The following is a 22,083-nucleotide window of genomic DNA, read 5'->3' on the forward strand; positions in this document are numbered from 1 at the left end:
GAAGAAGAATAATCAAGCTTCATTATCTCGCCTAGGAGACTGCAGATGGCAAGATTTATATTGAAAAAGGAGTCACATTTCTGTTTGTTTCTCACCCAAAATTATATTGCTTCAGAAGATATGGATTATAAACCACTGGAGTTGTATGGATTGACTTTATGTTGCTGCCTTTATGTCCTTTTGGAGCATGGAACTGTTGGACTGTTAGGATGCCACCTGCCTCCTCGTGTGTGTGTGTGTGTGTGTGTGTGGTGGGGACTCTCTCTCTCTCTCTCTCTCTCGCTCACTCTCTCTCTCTCTCACACACTTAGGTTCCAGTTTTCCCGCTCCTTGTGATCACATGAATGTTTCAGCCTATCGGTGGCCTCCCTTGATATCAGCCTCACCTGTTCTCTGTTTGTTGATTTTCCCTCCAGTGTATTTAATTCTCTGTCAGCAGTTATATTTTTCCTGATTTTCGTGTGTTAAAGCCTAGCTTCCTAGCTGATGTTTGATCTCCTGTTTTCCCCAGCTCTCTGTTAAGTATCTAGCTCTAAGATTGCTAGTTTGGAGTATCTCTATTTTATTTTTGGAGTGCCAGTCTAGCCTTCCTAGCTTTTGGACCTTGTCTGGATTTGACTTGTTTTACTTTCCTTGAGTTTTTTAATAAATCTTGTGCTACTACCAAGACCACTTGTGTTCTGCAATTGAGTCCTAAGCCAGCATCATGTCATGGACCCCATTGAGTTCCATTGAATGGATGCATATAGTATATTCACATCATATCTCCACAAAAATATCTTTGTTTGTGTTCCGCAGAAGAGAGGAAGTTTTACGAGTTTGAGACCGCATAAGTGTGAGTATATGATGAAAGAATTAGTGTTAGTATGACTACTTCATACTAGATTTCCTAATTGTTTAATAAAGCTGCGAGAGAGCCTTCTGCCCATAGTGTGAATTCTGTATATAATTTTAATGTATATTCGTTGTCATAAAGCACTTCTTGTGCATTGCTTGATGTCTGAATGGCTCTGATGACAGCGTTCCAAATGGAATATTCAGACTTTGACTGCTAAATTGATTTCTTTCTTATGATATATTGGATAGAAAGTTAGTCAGCTTGTTTCTTATTAGGGGCTTTTTTATGTTCCTTTAGAGCTTCTCAGGGTTGGATTCATTTCATTTGATGTTGGGCTTGGAAATAAAATAACGAGTTTGCTCTTAGGGGGAGGCCTTAGTGTTTTTAATTAGTTTCTTTAATGGAAATACATTTTCAGTAATGCTCAGAAAGTTGGAGCAGAGGTCTGTCTGTATAAGTGTTATTATATCTTGAAAACAGATGTGTGTAAAACAGTTGTCTGCAGTACTTCCTCATTTGAATTATATCAGTATCTTTTGAGTCTCTTGTGCCCCTGCTCGGTGAGTTTCAAAGACATACAAATCTCATTTATACACAAAGTCAACCATTTTTTTCCCCATTTGTTAATAGAATTACTAGTCCTGTTAGAGTTAATTGGAACATAATTATGAACATGTTATGGTGCCCTGTAATGTCAATCAAATGGATTTCTTTTGCTGTCCAGTCACTGGGGTCTTTACACACACTGAGCTCTATTTTCGTAAGTGCAACGTGCAGCAACAGTTGGTGGGAGTGTTGCGCTATCTGTGGGTGTGTGCTCAAACTGTGGGTGTATTCTATGTTAATGGGGTGCCACAAAGTGCAATTCGATGTTATTCTGACATTACAAAAGCAAGTCCGTTTTTAGCGCAGTCTAAACACAGTTCTTACATATGCAGTTTGGAGATTCCACCAGCAGGTGTTTAATAAATTAATGTCCAAACTCTGAAACTATAGTGAAACATCGGCAGTAGAAGTGTTGGGGACTAGTTAAATAAAAAGTAGCGAAGATACTGACACATTTTCACAATAGTGTAGCTTTTCCAGTAACAAGCTACATTTTCCAACGAGTAGCACTGTAGCGGCACAAAACTCTGCATTTGTCACATTGCATTGTGAACGTGGCAATTGACCTGAAGGAGTATTCAAACTTGCCTACATACACCATTCTATCTCTCATATGTAGCAAATTTCATTCAAGAGAATTGGTTCTTTTGGACAGTTCATCTAGATAAAAAAAAAAAAAAAAAAAATGTATATATATATATATATATATATATATATATATATATATATATATATATATATATATATATATATTACCTTATAGCGTTAGGAACTCCGACTCATTTTAGTGATTCGCTTATTTTAGACAGCTCATGTAAATGAACTAATTTACATTCACTGATTCATCTGAGCCCCATGCAGCCTTAACAGGACTTAGCCTTCTTTTTTTAACCCATTTGTGCCCGAATTTTTCTGAATGGTTTCATGCATATAGTCATGTTAATAGTGTCCTATATGAACACGTTCTGCATTTATTTTCCCAAGTTTTTTCTTCTTCTTGAAAATCATATTTGAATGTGCGGCAACTTTAGTTGCCGGTGGGCAAATATGTTGTATGCACGCCTTTAATGTTAAATTTGTATAGGAGGAGAACATTTGGCATCTTTCTCAAAATAACTGCTTTCAACAGATCAATCTTTATTCATAAACAAATTTATTATGTGTAAAAGTATAAAGAAATTCACTGCAAACCCAAAAAAGCTGCTTCTAGCTTATAATCTCTTGAATTTGAAAATAAATTATTAAAATGTCGTAATTATCTTGATTAATGGGGATTTAATCCGTCATCAACAAACCCATTTACTTAAAGTGGTGGAACATAGTGCAGAACAAAGTGCAGACATTAAGTTGCCCTAACAGGGCATTGTGTATCAAAAAGTTAAATTAAAATAAATATAATTAATGCATTAACTCCCATGGCGCTGGAGAATACTCTGGGCAACCAGCCTTTGGAAGGAGAGGAGATCTCTGTCTCCCTCTTTACATGACTGGTATGAATGAATGAAAGAATGATTTTTCAATGGGTGGGTTATGAATGAATGAAATAATTAATAAATACATGTTTTGTTTTTGTGTCATGCCACCTAACATAGACCCCATCCTTCCAACCTGCCACCCCGCAGCCTCACCTCCCACTTCCCATTACACCTCCATGTACCTGTAATAACACCAGGCATTGACCATAGCACTGTTGAGTGCCCAGCTGTAGCATGGCCAACACCACTTCTTTGATCGGATGCCAATCTGGTAACGGTTTACACATTGGTCATGCAGGTCAACACCTCCCATATGTGCATTTCAGTCTTTATACTGTAGGTGATTTCATAAAATAATGTAAATGTAAACTCTTTTCTTGTCTGAATTTCAACTTTATAATGGAATCATAAACTACTAGTCATAAAAATTATTAGGATCCTTGACCGATTAGAATGAAACGCATCCAAACTGGATGAAGGGGTCTCAATATGTTGCCCCTTACAGGACATAATATCATAAAAGTTTGAAAAAGATAAACTACAGCAATTAATCCCATGCTTTAAGTTATGTTTAGGTGGAATATTATAAAAGTAAAAAGCACTAAAAAGACCAATAACCTTGATTTATTAACCTCTTAACACAGTATACCCCATTTCCCAATGATATATGTACTTACAAGGTATTTGCCCACCGGCAACTATTGTTGCCGCTTGTACTTTTGACATATACAAGTATACAAGACACTATAGATCTCTTGTAATATTTGTTTTGTTTGGGTGATTCTAGAGACCTTCATGATTATGTAGATTTATATATGTCAAAAAAAAATACTTGGTAGTAACATGAATATGACCTTTTATTGGGAGGGTTTGACTTTGCCATGCTTCCTGGAAGAAGGGGTAGGAAGTTGACAGCATTATGTGACAGGAAGGAAGTGAACACCATTTTTTTTTTCTTGAAATCCTTAATTTTTATATCGCAAGTCATTGAGATATAAAACATGGATAGCATCTAGAAAAATACTTACAAAAGGAAAATGACAACTATACACTGCAGCAACTATAGTTGCCGGTGGGCTTAAATGGGTTAAGTGAAATATTTAGTTAATTGCTGCTGTTTATCATAAAACTGTATTTTGACTCAGTTAAATACAATTTAATTTGTGAAGTACTCTGTTAGATTGCTCAATGTCAGTAAGGTTTTTTAAATTCTTTGGATCACTTCTTCAGCACTGGTAGGTTTTTTTTTCACTTGTATTGACTATAAAAGTCTGCCAGTACAGTAAGACAAAATACACATGTTAAAAATACATTCTCTGAAAAACATAAATATCTTATGCAGTGTTGTTTCTAAAACAAGATGAATCTTGTTTTAAGGATTTTTAGATATTTTTACAGGATACAATACAAAACTTATTATAAAGAATATGATCTTTGCACTAATATCAAAGGTCTTACTAGAAAAGAAGAAATTATGATCCAACATGAATTTTCTTGATAAAAAAATATGATCATGCCTGGTAACAAGCATGTAAAATCACATTAGCGTTTGAAACATGCGAGAACTGACGCATGTGAGCTGGAAGAGCAGCGCTGTTTACAAGTGAGGAGGAGGAACGCTGTACAGTTGGTTTTGGTTTAGATCTGTATATATCAGTTATTATTTACTCTCAATGGAGCATTTGGGCATCCTGGATGTCTTAACTGAGTGGAGAATGTGAGATTACGTCTGTATCATGGCAATGGTAATATGTCACACGAGAGGCTGTGTGATCACCCTCTCGTGAAGCTTACGGGAAGCAATGATTTAGAGTTAAAAAGTAGTTAAATATTGAACTTTTTTGCACCAAAAGAGATCGTACTACTTTAGAAGACATTACTTTAACTGCTGGAGTCAAACAGCCGTTTATGATGACTGTCTGTGATTTTTGGAGCTTCAAATATTGGATCACCATCCACTTGAATTTAAAGGACCTACTGAGCAAATACATATTTCAAATTTTCTTGAAATGTGTTCTGGTGAAGAAAGTCAAACACACATTGTGATATCATGGGTGTGAGTAAATAATGAGAGAATTTTCATTTTGGGTGAATCCCAATCATTCTTGGGTATCCCTTTAACTGCAAATACCATGGCTAAACTATGGTTACTCTAGTAAAAGTATGTTTTAGTAAAAGTTTTTCTTTCATTATAAATCAGATAAATCACTCTCCAAATTCTAATTTGATCAGCTGCATTTGAAGCCATTGTAAAATTCCTATTAACACACCTATGACTGCACATTCTATATTAATGCACCAAGCTGCCATGTTGCTTTACAACCACGGACATGCTATAGGAAAATGAACTAAATGACATGGCAGAACAATACATTTTTCTATTAATGAAATTACTGGCCTTTCTTGGCTTAGTGCTTTTTTATACTGTCCACCATTTACAGTTATGTCTGAGACTCTCTTTTAGAAGCAAATGCTGTTGTTTTTTTTAATTGTCTTTCTAAAGACAGAAAATCCTTTAGTGTCTGCTCTGGGTGCACCCTGAGACTCCAGTGTTTATTTTTTCTTGAGAAAAAAAATGAGGTGTCAAGGGTACAAAGCGCACCTCAGGCACAGAAATGCATTACAGATGGTGGGCAGCGTGACGTTGAGGCAGAGAGTGTGAGAAGAATATTTTAAGTCAGTCATAAGGCCAGCTGTCTGAACACAAATCCTTGATCATAAGCATTATTAAAGCAAACACAAATAAAAAAGGGCATAGCCCACAGGTGTTTTTGAGGGGTTAGATTGATGATCACAGCTTTGGTCTGACCACCGCAGTACATTTCAGAGCCCCTGTACAGCTTGCTCAATGCACAGACAACATTTCCCTTTCAACAAAGCTGTTAGGAAGTAAATTAAATGTTTGGAAATGTGTCTGTTTTTACCATCAGCTATGGAAGACATCAACCTTTATGCTTCCAACTGCTTAAAGCCATCACCTGATGCAGAGAAGCAGCACATTCAAATAGCAAGGCAAATATTCCTCCCTCTCTCTATCTCATACAAACGTTCAGTCACACAGTTTAAAGTGCTTGCGACAGCGAGGCAAAAAATGTACATGTAGAAAAAGAAACTGAAAAGCAGGGAAAGGTTAAATATGAAAACTGGGAAATGGAGGACTAGCAGAGTTCTTAAGTTGGGTAATTTTTTACTTAATAAGCGCTCTAGGGAGTGCAGGTGGTGAGTGTGTATAATAAAAAACTTGGGTTGGACACATTCTGTGGGGCTTTAAGTGTGTCCTCCATATAAATGGTTCAAACTGTTTTTGCTTCAGGAGCCAGATTTTACATGGGATAAAACAAAACTGTATACATCAACAAAATATCTTAAATCAAACATTGAAATACATACATTGTTTAAATAATAGTTTGTAGATATCTTTAGAAATTTTGATGGTTTCTTATTCTCGGCAGCCAATAATTTACCACACAAAAAACATTGCTGTTGACAAATGATGCTTGTTGCAAGTGAACCTGTATTATGTTTTTTATTACCTTGCTCAGTTTTGTTCAAGGTTTTTGAGAATAAGGGCATGCCATGCACTCTCGCCCTGTTGGCATTTCATTTCAACCAAGTAATTGATGAGTTTATGCCAAAATACCAAAGATGTTTGATTGGACACAACCTTTGACATCTACATCAACCAAAGATGTGGAAATACTTTTCTCCACCCTTTTAAAGGCTAATTAGCTGATTTATTTTTCAATATTAGCGGTGCACCATTATTTGGTTAATTGCATGTTGTTAATTTAATTTAGCACTGTTCCAACCCCAAAGCATGCTGGAAACTAGAAATCATCTGCCCAGTTTCAGTTAACTGTTGTAGAATTTGAAAGAATTCAGGGTCAAGTCAATTCAAGTCCTTAATTTGTATTGTTCTTTTCACCATACACATTGTTTCAAAGCAGCTTTGCAGAAAATAATGCTGTAATGTCTGTAATATCTTAAATGTCTTTGAATCCTCATTAAGTGGTTTAATTGAAAAACTTCATTGAGTTTTATGCCTTAAATTTATTTAAAATTATTGAAACTTTAGGCCCCCAGAGAGAAAGCCAAAGATGACCATGGCAAGGAACCTAAAACACCAACTAACAACAAACTTACCCTTTATGTTGAGTTACAGCTCTACTATGCAATGAAAATTAAAGAATACAGAATTAACCTAATTTGAGACAAATGTACATATTATAATTAGGTACAATTAACCTAATTAAAAAAATTAGCATTTTCTTGAGGTAAATGGAGTATTTTAAGTAAAGAATTTAGTATTTTCAAATCATAACAATTTCAATTTTCATGCAATCACTTAATATAAACAAATAGTCAATTAAAAAGCCTTTTTAGTGCATCTATCCATCTGTCCATTAGTTACTTTCTTGAGAAGAAAGAAAAAAGAGGGAGAAAACGACAAAAAGACATCAGCAGATGCGATTGAAGACTACCTGATTTTTCCCAGTTTCCCCTTGGGAGCAGATGTCTTCCTCCCTGTCCCCCACATCTCTCTCTCCCCCACTTTCTCACTCTTTTAATCCCACTGAGTGATTACTGTTTCTGATACAAAGCCACTCAACCTGAGAACCGTCCTTTTTTCCTTTCCTCTCCCTCCATTTTCTCTCTTTCCAGTACGTTTTGACGTTTTTCCCTCTTCAATCGGAAAACTGACATTTTCAGGGGCGAATTCACTAACTAAGCAATTGTCACAATAGCACAAAAAACCTGTTTTGCTCACTAACCACCCTCAATTCAGTTTAACCAGGTGTTATCTGCAATGACATATCATTGCACCATGCATGGTGCTGTATGTTTTTATTCAGCTGAAAGTATTGACCTTGACTTTAAATTAATTATAGATAAATTAAAGAATATAGATTGTTTTATTCCCAAAAGTCATCAATATTTGCCTGGTACAACTAGCGTGGTAATAGATAATTGTTAACACTACCATCATAGGTGGTTAACAGAATTTTTTTTAAAAGAGATGTTTTTGTACATTTTCTTGCAAGCATGGCAGCAGTAATTCATCAAATGATAGAGAAGAGGGCATATATAAAGGGAATATATTCCAGAATTGCCGTGCCGTCGAGCACATTTTTAGCATTTTATAGAGCTGATTCAGGAGCCTGGATCACAGTGGTGGAACAAAGCTGTACAGTCTCAGACGTGTGCCAGATCAGATAACTGCTGCAACTTCCACCACCTAACCCTCAGAACTGGCCTGCAAAATTGGCAATTGCAGCATAGACATTGCATTTAGCACTATTTTGGAGGGTGTTTTTGCACTGTTACTTGATTTGCATAATTAATGTACTGAATTGAAAACATGTGCAAATAAACATCTCTATCAGTCGTTGCAAATCATTCTTAGTGAATTCCTGAGTGAATAAAGTTTCATCATCTCCATCAGTCCACTGTATCAGTTTGTCCTCTTTTTCTCTCTGTTCTGTTGTTAATCAAGCTCTTGCGCCTACTTCAGTAATAATTGGCTGTAATTGCACAGTGTCTAATTCATAGTGTGAGGTTTCATTTGCATGGCAATTAGTTCAATTTCTGACAGTAAAAACTAGGTTCCCTCAGTCTGCTGCTCTGTATGTGTAAGAACTGTAATTTTAAATGAGATAAGTAAAAAAATAAATTTGATTCAATACAGAAAATAATATTTTACTAAAAGTCAAAAATAGTTGTGAATGACTTGTATGCTTCTTAGAGTATGCTATTGTGCCGTTAGCTTAGCAAAATGCTAATATTAAAATCTTGGAATCAATTTTGAGTTGAGTATTTGTGTGCTTCATGTGAGGAGTGCTATTTGTGTGGCTTGCAGACTTAAAAAAAAAAATCAAATACTTTGTTTTTGTTTGGGGGAATAGAGGTAAATCCATAACTATAAAACAACATTTGGTCCCCAAGCAGCCCCTACTGAGTGAATGATACAGTAGCAAGGAAGCCCTAACTACTCATGGGGGAAAGCAAAGCCCCGTTAACATACTTGTGTATTCCTATGAGAAAACATTAATTATACAATATAAAATGTGGCTTGTTTGTATTTACATTGAACAAGCCAACAGTTGACAACAGTTTGTTTTGCTTTTAGTTCATCAGTGTGTCTAGTTCTCACAAGACGTGTTCTTGCCTTCCTTCTGTCCTATTTTGTCACTCTGTAGATGTGCGTGCCTCAGTCGGACATGTTTAAAGCGTCTCACTGGTATTCAGTGTCATAAAAAACTATTTTTTAGGATATTGTGTCAACTTTAAAGTAGTGTAAACTTTGAAAATCTCTTCTAAAGATTCCTGTATTCTGTTGTGCTTCGCCCACATGTTTTCCTTCCTCCTTAGTGAGCGGTTTTCATTCAGTGGAAATTATGGAAATGGGCCCCAGCAGTGTGAATATTATCGTAACTTTAAAACATCTATAGAACTGCTAAGTAGTGCCACTTATCAATGTATTGCAGTATGAATAGATTAAGCAAATTACTGTGTGCTGCTTATAGCTTTACTCTTTGTTGATTTTATATACACTGCTGTTCTTGTAATTGTTGTAAGTCTCTGTGATTTGTTGATTATTCAGAGCACATCTTGTTCTTAATAATGTTGTTTTTGGTGATCACTGTCATTGTGGTCTGTGAACTTTGAACTTCTTAAATCCAAATGGGATTTCAAAATAAAAGTTGGATATACAGTAGTTCTCAATATTTTATATAAATGGCCACTAGCTTTGTTTTGCGGGGCTCCCAGGTACATAGGGGCCCTAGTCAGTCACCTATAGTATGGGCTGGCCCTGTTAATTGCAGTAAATTAACAAATTAAATTGACAGTCCTGATTATCACGATTTACAATTTAAAGTAATACTTGCTTTTGGCGCCACTCTGTGGACATTTCACATGGAAACTGGAGCTCACACATATTCATCAACACTTCCAGCTTTGGCCACCTTAGCTTAATACTGGTAGTAACAAAGTCCTCTTTGTGTATGTGTGTGTGTGTGTGTGTGTGTGTGTGTGTGTGTGTGTGTGTGTGTGTGTGTGTGTGTGTGTGTGTGTGTGTGTAAAAAATCACATGTAGAAATCCCTCTTTACAATAATTAGCATTCATTCGCTCTCTCATTAGCTGCTGAATCGAACCTGTGCGTGCCTTTAACGAGGCTTTATTTTCTCATTAAAAAAGAGCTACCTCATATAGAGCAGTCTGTTGAGGAACAGTCGTCATGGTGGCACATGAAAGATTCAAGTCAGTAGGGGGGACTGGCAGACTCTCTCACTCTGAGCAGGTCTTGAAGTGACTTAAAGTGACCTTCTGTAACCTCGTAAAAGAAAGCATGAACAGAAATTTAATTTCATAAACATTTATTGAATTATAGATCAGATGATGTATCCTGCAAATAAAGACATATCAAACTCATAATAATGTAAGTTAAAATGATGGACATTAGACAGGGTAGACACCATATTTAATTTTACCTTTATGAAAGCAAGGTTGTGAGGAATAGAAGTACAGTCTGTTCAATGGGTTGTACTGTTGTACAACTTGGTGTCAATCATTCAGCTGTTGCATCATTGAAGATACATATTTCCAAAACTGCAGGTTTTGACAGACTGCCTCTTTTTTAAAGGCATGTTTGCTCTTTGATTGCTGAACAATACAGACAGTTGAACGATACCGACATATCCATGCCCAAACACACACGAACATCCTCATTTGTAAGCGTAAACTTGTTCTCCTGTGAGACCTAATAAACAAGCTGTTCAGCATGCATGGTACGGTGAAAATGGAAATGCATATTTGACTTCCCCATCTAGCTAAAAAGATAATGTATAATGAAAGTGAGCAGTCAGATACTTCCACAGCAGAGCTTTATCTGAACTGAAGTGGTGTGTGAGTGTGTGTACAATGTCACATTTTGACAGTGTCACATTTTTGACAATGTCAACAGAGGAAATTATGCAAACATCAGGTTCAGATCTGCCTTGTTGCCTTTGTACCTCGGTACAAGGTACCAAATATGAAACCAAAAAATTATCTAAGCTATGCTAAAGCTTCACTTTAGAGAAAGTAGCTACAAGCTACTCTACAAGCTGCAGGGGCACCTGCAGGATTTAATCTGAGGGTACGCACAGAAATCTGCCCAATAAACTTTATATCTAGTGGGGTCCGGGGGCATGCTCCTCTGGAAGATTTGTTGTTGTTGTTGTTGTTGTTGTTGTTGTTGTTGTTGCAAAAAACATCAAAGTGTTCAATTCTGGTGACTTTGAGATAATAATTAGTTTTATTTTTTCGAGTATGAGTAGCATTCATGTAACTATTGGATAAAGCATTTCTTCCAGTAACCATTCAGACAGATGCTTAAAAAAGCAGAATGCACCACAATGTAAAAGCAACGTATAAAATGTTTTTATCAGTTTAAGAAGTTCTTTTTAACTTGAAACAGTGTCCAAAAATGCAGTAAAACATGATGCAGTTGTCAAGTGACATCCATCTAGCAAATGTTTACATGGAAAACGATTGAAACAGCATGAGTAGATGCAAAAATACGTACAGTTTGAACAGCCCCTTGTTCACATGACACAGCACTAGCTGAAGTTTCTCAAAGTTATCTCTCAAAAAGACTGACATTTGTTTCAGTGGACAAATTTACACTGAATCCAGCACTGTTTGTTCTCTGTATTCGTAACTATGTGAGCTACTCTAAAAATGTAGTTAGCTAAGCTGCCAACTAATGTGTGCGACTGAAATATTAGCTAAGCTATGCTGAAAGAGGCACTTTAGAGAAAGTAGCTAGTTACACTACAACCTGCAAGCTACTAGAATGCTAACTGATACCTTTGTAACTGTGTATACTCAATGTTGGGCAAACTACTAAAATATTTGCTAGTCAACTACTTGACACTACAATACAGTACACTTTGGAAAAGGTATATTTTTACACATAAATCTGCAAGCACTACAATGCTCACAAAATACCAAATAAATAGTATAGCTTTGCTTCTGAAAAGCTACATGATTTATAAATTAGCTATGCTATACCACCCCGCTACCGAAAAATGTAGTTAGGCTTTGCTACTGATGGCAGCATTTTTCACCTTGCAGACTCAGCCATAGACTTTATAGTTGTTTTGTAATTCGAATAAATTCACATTGGTTTTCATTTGGTGTGTGGGTGATTCATGTGAATCTTCTTGAATCATTCAAACAGTGAATCCCTCAACAGAATACTCATGTACAAACCAAGAGATTGGATTTTAGACACCAATTTTTACCACTTATTATCTCTCAGGGTGTCTGTCTCTATCATGCACACTTGCATCCAAACCATTTAGCCTACATGCTTGTATATACATTAGAGGGGAGCAGCTGAGGTTGCCACGTGCCTCTGTCTGTACTTTCTCATTAAATATCAGACACATGCTCTGCTCATTTGGATAGACATGCCTGTTTCTGTCCATCAGAGAAGAGCTGCACTTCAATGACAAACCTTACTGCATCTCTGCGCATGGGCTGCTAATATTTATAGATTCAAATTCACACACACACACACACACACACACACACACACACACACACACACACACACACACACACACACACACACGTTGTGTTTCCATGTTTTATGGGGACTTTCCATAGACATAATGGTTTTTATACTGTACAAACTTTATATTCTATCCCCTAACCTACCCTAAACCTAACCCTCACAGAAAACTTTCTGCATTTTTACATTTTCAAAAAACATAATTTAGTATGATTTATAAGCTGCTTTCTTCATGGGGACCGACAAAATGTCCCCACAAGGTAAAAAATTTCAGGTTTTACTATCCTTATGGGGACATTTGGTCCCCACAAAGTGATAAATACACGCTCACACACACACACACACACACACACACACACACACACACACACACACAGTTGTGTTTCCATGTTTTATGGGGACTTTCCATAGACATAATGGTTTTTATACTGTACAAACTTTATATTCTATTCCCTAAACCTAACCCTACCCCTAAACCTAACCCTCACAGAAAACTTTCTGCATTTTTACATTTTCAAAAAACATAATTTTGTATGATATATAAGCTGTTTTCCTCATGGGGACCGACAAAATGTCCCCACAAGGTAAAAAATTTCAGGTTTTACTATCCTTATGGGGACATTTGGTCCCCACAAAGTGATAAATACACGCTAACACACACACACACACACACACACACACACACACACACACAATCTAAGGACTGCATGTAAAAATCAGCTTGTTCCTAAATAAAACAAGCTTTCTCCTGCTAGCCAAGTATAGTACACGCAGCTTCCTTAATCCCAAAACCTGTTATACTCACACACACACACACACACACACATACACTCACCTAAAGGATTATTAGGAACACCTGTTCAATTTCTCATTAATGCAATTATCTAATCAACCAATCACATGGCAGTTGCTTCAATGCATTTAGGGGTGTGGTCCTGGTCAAGACAATCTCCTGAACTCCAAACTGAATTTCAGAATGGGAAAGAAAGGTGATTTAAGCAATTTTGAGCGTGGCATGGTTGTTGGTGCCAGACGGGCCGGTCTGAGTATTTCACAATCTGCTCAGTTACTGGGATTTTCACGCACAACCATTTCTAGGGTTTACAAAGGATGGTGTGAAAAGGGAAAAACATCCAGTATGCGGCAGTCCTGTGGGCTGAAAATGCCTTGTTGATGCTAGAGGTCAGAGGAGAATGGGCCGACTGATTCAAGCTGATAGAAGAGCAACTTTGCCTGAAATAACCACTCGCTACAACCGAGGTATGCAGCAAAGCATTTGTGAAGCCACAACACGCACAACCTTGAGGCGGATGGGCTACAACAGCAGAAGACCCCACCGGGAACCACTCATCTCCACTACAAATAGGAAAAAGAGGCTACAATTTGCAAGAGCTCACCAAAATTGGACAGTTGAAGACTGGAAAAATGTTGCCTGGTCTGATGAGTCTCGATTTCTGTTGAGACATTCAGCTGGTAGAGTCAGAATTTGGCATAAACAGAATGAGAACATGGATCCATCATTTCTTGTTACCACTGTGCAGGCTGGTGGTGGTGGTGTAATGGTGTGGAGGATGTTTTCTTGGCACACTTTAGGCCCCTTAGTGCCAATTGGGCATCGTTTAAATGCCACGGCCTACCTGAGCATTGTTTCTGACTATGTCCATCCCTTTATGGCCACCATGTACCCATCCTCTGATGGCTACTTCCAGCAGGATAATGCACCATGTCACAAAGCTGGAATCATTTCAAATTGGTTTCTTGAACATGACAATGAGTTCACTGTACTAAAATGGCCCCCACAGTCACCAGATCTCAACCCAATAGAGCATCTTTGGGATGTGGTGGAACGGGAGCTTTGTGCCCTGGATGTGCATCCCACAAATCTCCATCAACTGCAAGATGCTATCCTATCAATATGGGCCAACATTTCTAAAGAATGCTTTCAGCACCTTGTTGAATCAATGCCACGTAGAATTAAGGCAGTTCTGAAGGCGAAAGGGGGTCAAACACAGTATTAGTATGGTGTTCCTAATAATCCTTTAGGTGAGTGTATACCAAACACCTCTGAATCACTAAACACGTCACCTTGTAGTTTGTATTCTGACGATGACTCAGAGTCATCCAAAAATAGCTCAGACTCTACGGATATTACACCCTCCTCTATTTTTATCTACACTTTTTCAGAAAATAACTAGATCACTCCACATGTGGAGAGTTCAGAACAACCATGTAAGGGACAAAATGCCAATAATGGCTTATCTTGACAAATGACAGGAGGTTGAGATTTTGTGTGCAGAGAGTCATTTTTCATTTTGACCAAGGACAACACACTCATAAAGAGACGTTCCTATTGCAACTTTTTGCCTGCACCCTCAATACGTACCAACTAGTATTCAACTAATTTCTGATAATTTTAATACTTTTACAGGTTACATTTTTAAATGAAATGAATTATTAATTATGTTATTGTGCATTCATTGCTTTATCAGTTATTTCTATTTTGCCATTGGACGCAAAGGGAATTTTCAGTTGTGGCTCAAATACCATTAATCACTCTAAAAATTTTCATAAAAGTTATCCATGTGTGCTCTGTATTTCAGAGCATTTCACAGAGCATTTCTGTGACAGAACAAAATGTATGGCTTTATTTTCTGAGCCTCATTCCCATTCGCTTTATCTCTCAAATACCACGCTCATTTAAAGAATTAGAAAAGGCCACCTCAAGAAGGGTTACGACAGCTTGGACATCAGTGATGTCAAATACCATTGGCTCTCTCATGTCATGTGACTGATTGCAACATTCTTACATTTGGATGTATATTTTTGAATGAGATACGACTGCCCTCGCGGATAGGAAGAATTTAAACGATTAGAAAATTCAGTTGGACTCTTCCTTGAACAGAGCTATTGTAGTTGTAGCATGAGTCGTTTAGAATACTTTTATAGTGTTTTTCTTTTTTATTTGATAAAATAAATAATAGTGACTGCACTGTATGCTTTTTATATCTTTAATTTTGTTGAGAAATGTTTAGGCTTAGGAGGGATTAGGTGCTCTCTAAAATATCCATATAATAGTGTAATGTAACTAAAATTATTGTGACTCTACATTTATCTGCCTATTATATGTTTTATATTTTTTAAAAGTGGTTAGGTTTAGGGGTGGGATTAGGTAAGGGGACCTAAAATATCGAAAAGGTAGTATAATGTAACTTAACTAACATATTTTTTAAGGATAGTGATAGATATTGTGGTTAAACAAATTATATTTTAAAGACTGAAGACCCTGTGACCGAATCCTCCGTTCTGTCTGTGACGTTTTCATGGTGCCTCACTTATGAGATTGCCCCATCAAGGCTCTTGAAAATATATTTAATTAATTTCTGACTACTATAGCAAGTGGGGGAGATTTGATAAATCTACATTTGTTGAACAGTTATTCTGCCTAAATTATATTAATATTAAAATAATACCAGATAATGTAAGTCAGAGCTACCTATTTAACTCACTCTCCTCAGTATGACATTAGCTGCTGAGAAATACAGACTTAGACAACAGATGCTCATTGCTCCAGAGAGCCATTTATCCATGTTACTGTCATACAGGATCATATCATCTTTGCATAAATCACAATAGTCTAGTTATAAAGTGCTTATGTATGTCTTATTATAGTGTAATAAATTGATGTGAGGCTGTTTGATGGATTGAGGCATCTACACTTTATCCATGGACATATAAATCTCTCTCTCTCTCTTACACACACACATAGTCAGAGATGTCTCTACAGATTTCAATCATCAGTGTATATTTAGCACACAGGTTTAAAGGTTGACATTAGACAGCAAAATGTACTGTGTTTCAGAACAGTCATCAATCAAAAAGCTACACCTGTCAGCATATGCTAATTGTGTTTGCATTTTAGGGGCTAGGTGTGTGTGTGTGTGTATGTGTGTGTGCACATGCAGGTAAAGGCATGATTTTGATTTCACTTTAGGCAACATGTTCCCTCCTTTGATAAAAACTGATTGACGTACTGTAAAGACAGGAAGCAAGTGAAAGAAAAGAAAGAAATAATCAAAGTTTGGTCCTATGAAACTTTCCTAAAATGCAATTGATTTTGCAATGTACCACTTTCAAGCCTGGAAAGTATATGAAATATAAATGTTTAAATTTAGCTGCACATAAAGCAATACAGATGGTACCAATAAACAAGTCTGAGGTACAGAGCTGCAGGAAGGAGTCATTTCCTAGCCTCCATTTTATTCCCTCTTCCCCTCTACATCACCGCACTCCCTGACCTGTGGTTTCATACGCTCAATCTACTTTCTCCCTCTCCCTTCCTGTCAATCTATCTGTCTGTCAGTCTGTCCATCCATCTGGCCAAATTAAGTTATCACAACTGTACAATCTTCTATAATTTACTCTGCATGACCAAAAGCTCTTTAATGACAGAGAGAGGGACAAAGCACAAAAATACACACAAACAGGCACACATGTACAGTATGTACGTCTTTAGATATGAGGTCTTAAGTGCACTTGAGCCTCCGCCAATCTTCCTGCAAATCATTTATGTTCTAGTTACATACTGAGAGACCAAATAAATGTAGAGAAACATATCGCACATGAATTATCATTCTTTAAATAAAATGTCCCTTATATTACTCTGCCACATCTTAAATACAGAGGTAAATCACAAATCTTCTGCCTTTTACCATTTAAATACATTGATGGATAATTCCAAATGCTCTCCATCATTTGGTCTATTGTGTTGCAGAGTGTTCTTAAGATACAGCACAGTAAATTACACAAAATATAAAATATATTTTACTTAACAATGACATGGTAATTTCACTTGTGAATCATCCATGATTTTATTTCTCTCTGAACTTCCTTTAAAACCTATAATACTGTATGCTTTTTACCAAGTGCAGGACAATATAATTCTAAACACAGACTATGCCTAAAATTGGCCTAAATACGCTAAATACTTGTATACACCATATTTTATTTAAATACAGTAAATGTATTCAATTCGCTAATTATTATGTTTATACAATCAGGGACAAAAACGTCTAGGTTACGTTTGTAACCTCCGTTCCCCGATGGAGGGAACGAGACGTTGTGTCAGAGAAGCGACACTAGGGGTCTCTCTTGAGTGCCGATATACACTTCTGATCTATGAAAAAAGGCCAATGAGAAGTTGGCAGCCGGTATTTGCATATCCCGCCCCCGGACATACGGGTATTTAAGCGGCGCAAATACGGGAGTTTTTCTGAGGAGCCGGAAACAGTGGCTCGGCTCAGCGACGTGGCGGGGAAGACACAACATCTCGTTCCCTCCATCGGGGAACAGAGGTTACATATGTAACCTAGACATTCCCCTTCTGTTGCTCTCTCCACGTTGTGTCAGAGAAGCGACACTAGGGGTCCACTTATAAACGTGCCATGCGCTGAGCCGTGTACGTGAACTGCTGATACAGGAGCGAGCAGGTATTCTTACGTGCAAAGGTGACCAGCTGTATCAGACTGCACGTACCCTTCCCCAATGCCCCATTCAAGCCATCAGAGTCCTTCTGGTTACCCTGGAGGGGAGAACAAGGTGATGGCTGCCAACCTGGGAACGGGCCAGCCTGGCTGGGCCTCTTTTCTCTCTATGTTTCTCGCATAGAGCAACTACGGCCGGGGCCCTTACACGCATTGAGGGAAGGGGGTCTTAGCCCTTCTTTCAGGGGGAGAAGACCTGTGGAGGCCACACCTACCCTGCAGGGGAGGCAAAGAGTGGCAAATACATCACATGGCCTGTTAGGACCTATGTGGAAAAGTTGGTGCGGTGGTAGATCCAGCCTCGTAGAGGGGGGAAGCGTACAGCACGGTGACCGAGGCAGCTGTAACTGCCTAAGGGAGACACAGGGGTACCGCGGAATTACACACAGGGTGAGTCCGAACAGGAGGCCTTACCTGTGGAGCACCACAGGTAAGCATTCCAGTACAGGGTAGATTGGGTACCCGTAGTGGCTTGGGTCGGCAAATTCCTCCACTGAACTGCGGACCCAATAGGGCTAGGGAGGAGTCAACCAGCGACCCAAAGGTGGGATCTCCTGGGAACGGAGGCGTACTATTTTACCTCGGCTGAGGGAAAGGGCGCTAGGCGCAAGCGATTCACCTGGCCAGATCGTCAGCGTGTTACCGAGTTCTACGGGCTCGGACCTGAGAAAACACCGGACGATACTGACTCAACTCGGAGATTGTAAAATCTCGAGAAAGTGTTAGGTGTTGCCCACCCTGCTGCTCTGCAGATGTCTGCTAGGGAGGTGCCCCTGGCCAGTGCCCACGAAGACGCAACACCCCTGGTGGAGTGAGCTCCGACCCGCAAGGGGGGGGGGCACGGCCTGGATGTGATAAGCCAATGAAATGGCGTCGACAACCCACGCACGTACGGGACACAGCAACGAAAGGGCTGGGTCTGCCTCCTCCCGGGGCAGCGCTTGCAGGTTCACTACCTGATCTCTGAAGTGTGTGGTAGGAACCTTGGGCACATAGCCCGGTTGCGGTCTTCGGATCACGTATGTGTCTGCCAGACCGAACTCCAGGCAAGTGTCTCTAACAGAGAACGCTTGCAGGTCCCCGACCCTCTTGACGGAGGTGAGCGTGATCAGCAGGGCAGTCTTGAGAGAGACGGAAGTACAGGGCGGCCCCGCCAGGTGGTAGGGCTTCCGGGGCACAAGTGGAGCGCAACTGCCCATAAATTCGGATCTACTTATCCAGTAGGTACTTGGATTGTGCAGCGGGCGCACACTGAGCTATGTCTGTCTTTCATATCTACTGTAGAAATGATGCTGACTGCACTGACATGAGTTTGAGCATTCAAAATGCTTCAAATGAGTTCACTGATCCAGGCACTGGTTCACCCCAGACCTCCAGGGTAAAGATTCACTCTATACGGAAGAGCTCAGCTGATTTGCAAACAGTCATCCCGCTCACAGATGTTAGGCTTGGATGAGTCAGCCCTCTGGGGAGGCTGCAGCTATTTCAGGCAGTGGACTGGAGCCAAACTGCTTGATGCTTACATGGAAATGGAGCTCACATTGGTTATTATTATTGAGTGTGTGTGTGTATATGTGTGTGTGTGTGTGTGTGTGTGTGTGTGTGTGTGTGTGTGTGTGTGTGTGTGTGTGAGCGTGTATTAATCACTTTGTGGGGACCAAATGTCCCCATAAGGATAGTAAAACCCGAAATTTTTGACCTTGTGGGGACATTTTGTCGGTCCCCATGAGGAAAACAGCTTATATATCATACTAAATTATGTTTTTTGAAAATGTAAAAATGCAGAAAGTTTTCTGTGAGGGTTAGGTTTAGGGGTAGGGTTAGGTTTAGGGGATAGAATATAAAGTTTGTACAGTATAAAAACCATTATGTCTATGGAAAGTCCCCATAAAACATGGAAACACAACATGTGTGTGTGTGTGTGTGTGTGTGTGTGTGTGTGTGTGTGTGTGTGTGTGTGTGTGTGTGTGTGTGTGTGTGTGTGTGTTTATATTTTAGTGTTTTAGTGTGTGTATGAGTGGATGGAGAGTGAGGAGCGTATGTATGCATATAAAAGACGAGGAGGATTAAATAGAGCTTTTGATCATTGGCTGAAGCTAATAGAGACATCTCAGCATCATTTGCAGCTTCATTTGGCCTTTTCAATGTTATCTCGGCCATTAAAAGTAAGGCAACTCATTAGCTAGTGGGAGCATCCTCTGTTTTAAACAGCCAACTAGTTCAAGCACAACAAGAGCTAATGAGAGTCTCCAATTTAATACATTTTGACATCACATAAAAGAGTCAGGCAACCTGCTTTGTTAGGTTGTGTCCATAACAGTTCTCAGAACCAATTTCAATGAGATTTGCATATGACTTTGCAATTACATTTATTTTCTTGGCATTCCCTGCTGAAAAGTGAAGCATTTTTTGGATGCTGTTGTTCCTACTAGGGCTGGGCAATATGTAAAAAAAACATTTGATCAATAATAGCCTTAAAATATTATGATGTACGATTATATCGTCAACCCCCCTGCTGAGGGCCAGTGAACATTTCTGCTTTATTGATTTTGCTTTAAAAATTGTATTCATTTATTGAAACACGAAAAACATAAACAAAGACATTTCAAATTCAAATTGCACTTTAAACTAAATGAAAAAGCTATTAAAATATTGAAGTGATCAAGAAATCTTATTTAACCACCTCCGCAAATCCAATGATGCTATTTGCTATCAAGTTTGCATCTGTTAAGGAAAATTACTAATAGCCTACAGATTAAGAACTAAAACAATCTTAGTCTTTCTTTATTTTGACTAGATGGCCCAGACACAAATACTGCAAGAAATTAGTTTTATAGACAAAAAGCTAATTGAGCCCCCATATTAATTTATTTAATTAGAAAACTACAATTTAATAAAAATAAAAAAAATGTTTTTTTAAATAGATGACTTGGACCAAATAATAAAGAAAAGCTGCCAATAAGTGCCCAACATAGATGAGAACTCCTTCAATACTGTTTAAAAAGAATCCCAGGGTGATAACTCAAGAAGTTGGTTAATAAAATGTCAAGAGTACATGTCTGCAAATTCTAGGCAAAGGGTGACTACATTGAAGATGCTAAAACACAGTTTTTATTTATTTTGGATTATAATCCAATTATAAATATATGCATTCCCATATATATATATATATATATATATATATATATATATATATATATATATATATATATATATGTATAAACCAACCAGCCACAACATTAAAACCACCTGCCTAATATTATGTAGGTCCCCCTCTTTCTGCCAAAACAGCACCAACCAGCATCTCAGAATTCTGAGATGCTTTTCTTCTCACCACATTTGTACAGAGCAGTTATCTGAGTTACTGTAGACTTTGTCAGTAGACTAGTCGGGCCATTCTCTCTTGACCTCTCTCATAAACAAATTGTTTCCATTCACTACTGCTGCTCTCTGAATGTTTTTTTGTTTTTGGCACCATCCAGACTAATTTCTAGAGACTGTAGTGAAAATCCCAGGAGAACTTTCTTCACGTTTTCGGTTACGTTCTGCAAAAAAAACAAAATAAAAAAACATTCATTTTCGTTTTTCATTTCTTGAATCATTTTTAGTCCCTGGTTGCATCACGTAAATTAGGTAATCAAAAGAACTAAGAAAATGCTTGTTTTACTGAACAATTTTGTCATTTCTACTCACCAACACACCTTCATAAAGGCTAAAAATAGAGGAAGCCAACCCTGATGTGCAAACATGTCATTAGTGTCCTGTGTGGCTCTGTCTACTAGTTGTGTCAAACTGGACATAATAAAGGTGTGTGTGTGTGCGTGTGTGCGTGTGTGCGTGTGTGTGTGTGTGTGTGTGTGTGTGTGTGTGTGTGTGTGTGTGTGTGTGTGTGTGTGTGTTTGTGATGCATCTAGGTTTTAATGGAAGCTGACAGATGTAGAAAATGTATCTTAGTCTGGTGGGAGAGTCTTGAAGCTCATATCAAGTGTGAACTTGCTCATAGAAAGCAGATTTATAGAATTGCTCTGTTTGGCAGAAGGCACAGGAGTTTCTTAACTCAAGTA

General features: G+C 38.2%; 1 protein-coding gene across 3 annotated transcripts in view; it reads left to right on the forward strand.

The window, feature by feature from the left end:
• LOC127622649 (protein Aster-B-like) overlaps positions 1-22,083 on the forward strand; it is a 355,094-nt gene that overhangs the window by 256,942 nt on the left and 76,069 nt on the right. For 2 of the 3 annotated variants that reach the window (XM_052096668.1, XM_052096669.1), the window contains one exon: positions 19,653-19,923. The exons of the other annotated variant lie outside the window; for it this stretch is intronic. The gene's annotated coding sequence lies outside the window, so the exon portion shown is untranslated. Of the gene's footprint in view, positions 1-19,652; positions 19,924-22,083 lie in introns of those variants that run through there. 3 annotated transcript variants of the gene reach the window in all.

This window comes from Xyrauchen texanus, chromosome 29, assembly GCF_025860055.1.
Source record: "Xyrauchen texanus isolate HMW12.3.18 chromosome 29, RBS_HiC_50CHRs, whole genome shotgun sequence".
Taxonomy (NCBI): Eukaryota; Metazoa; Chordata; class Actinopteri; order Cypriniformes; family Catostomidae; genus Xyrauchen; species Xyrauchen texanus.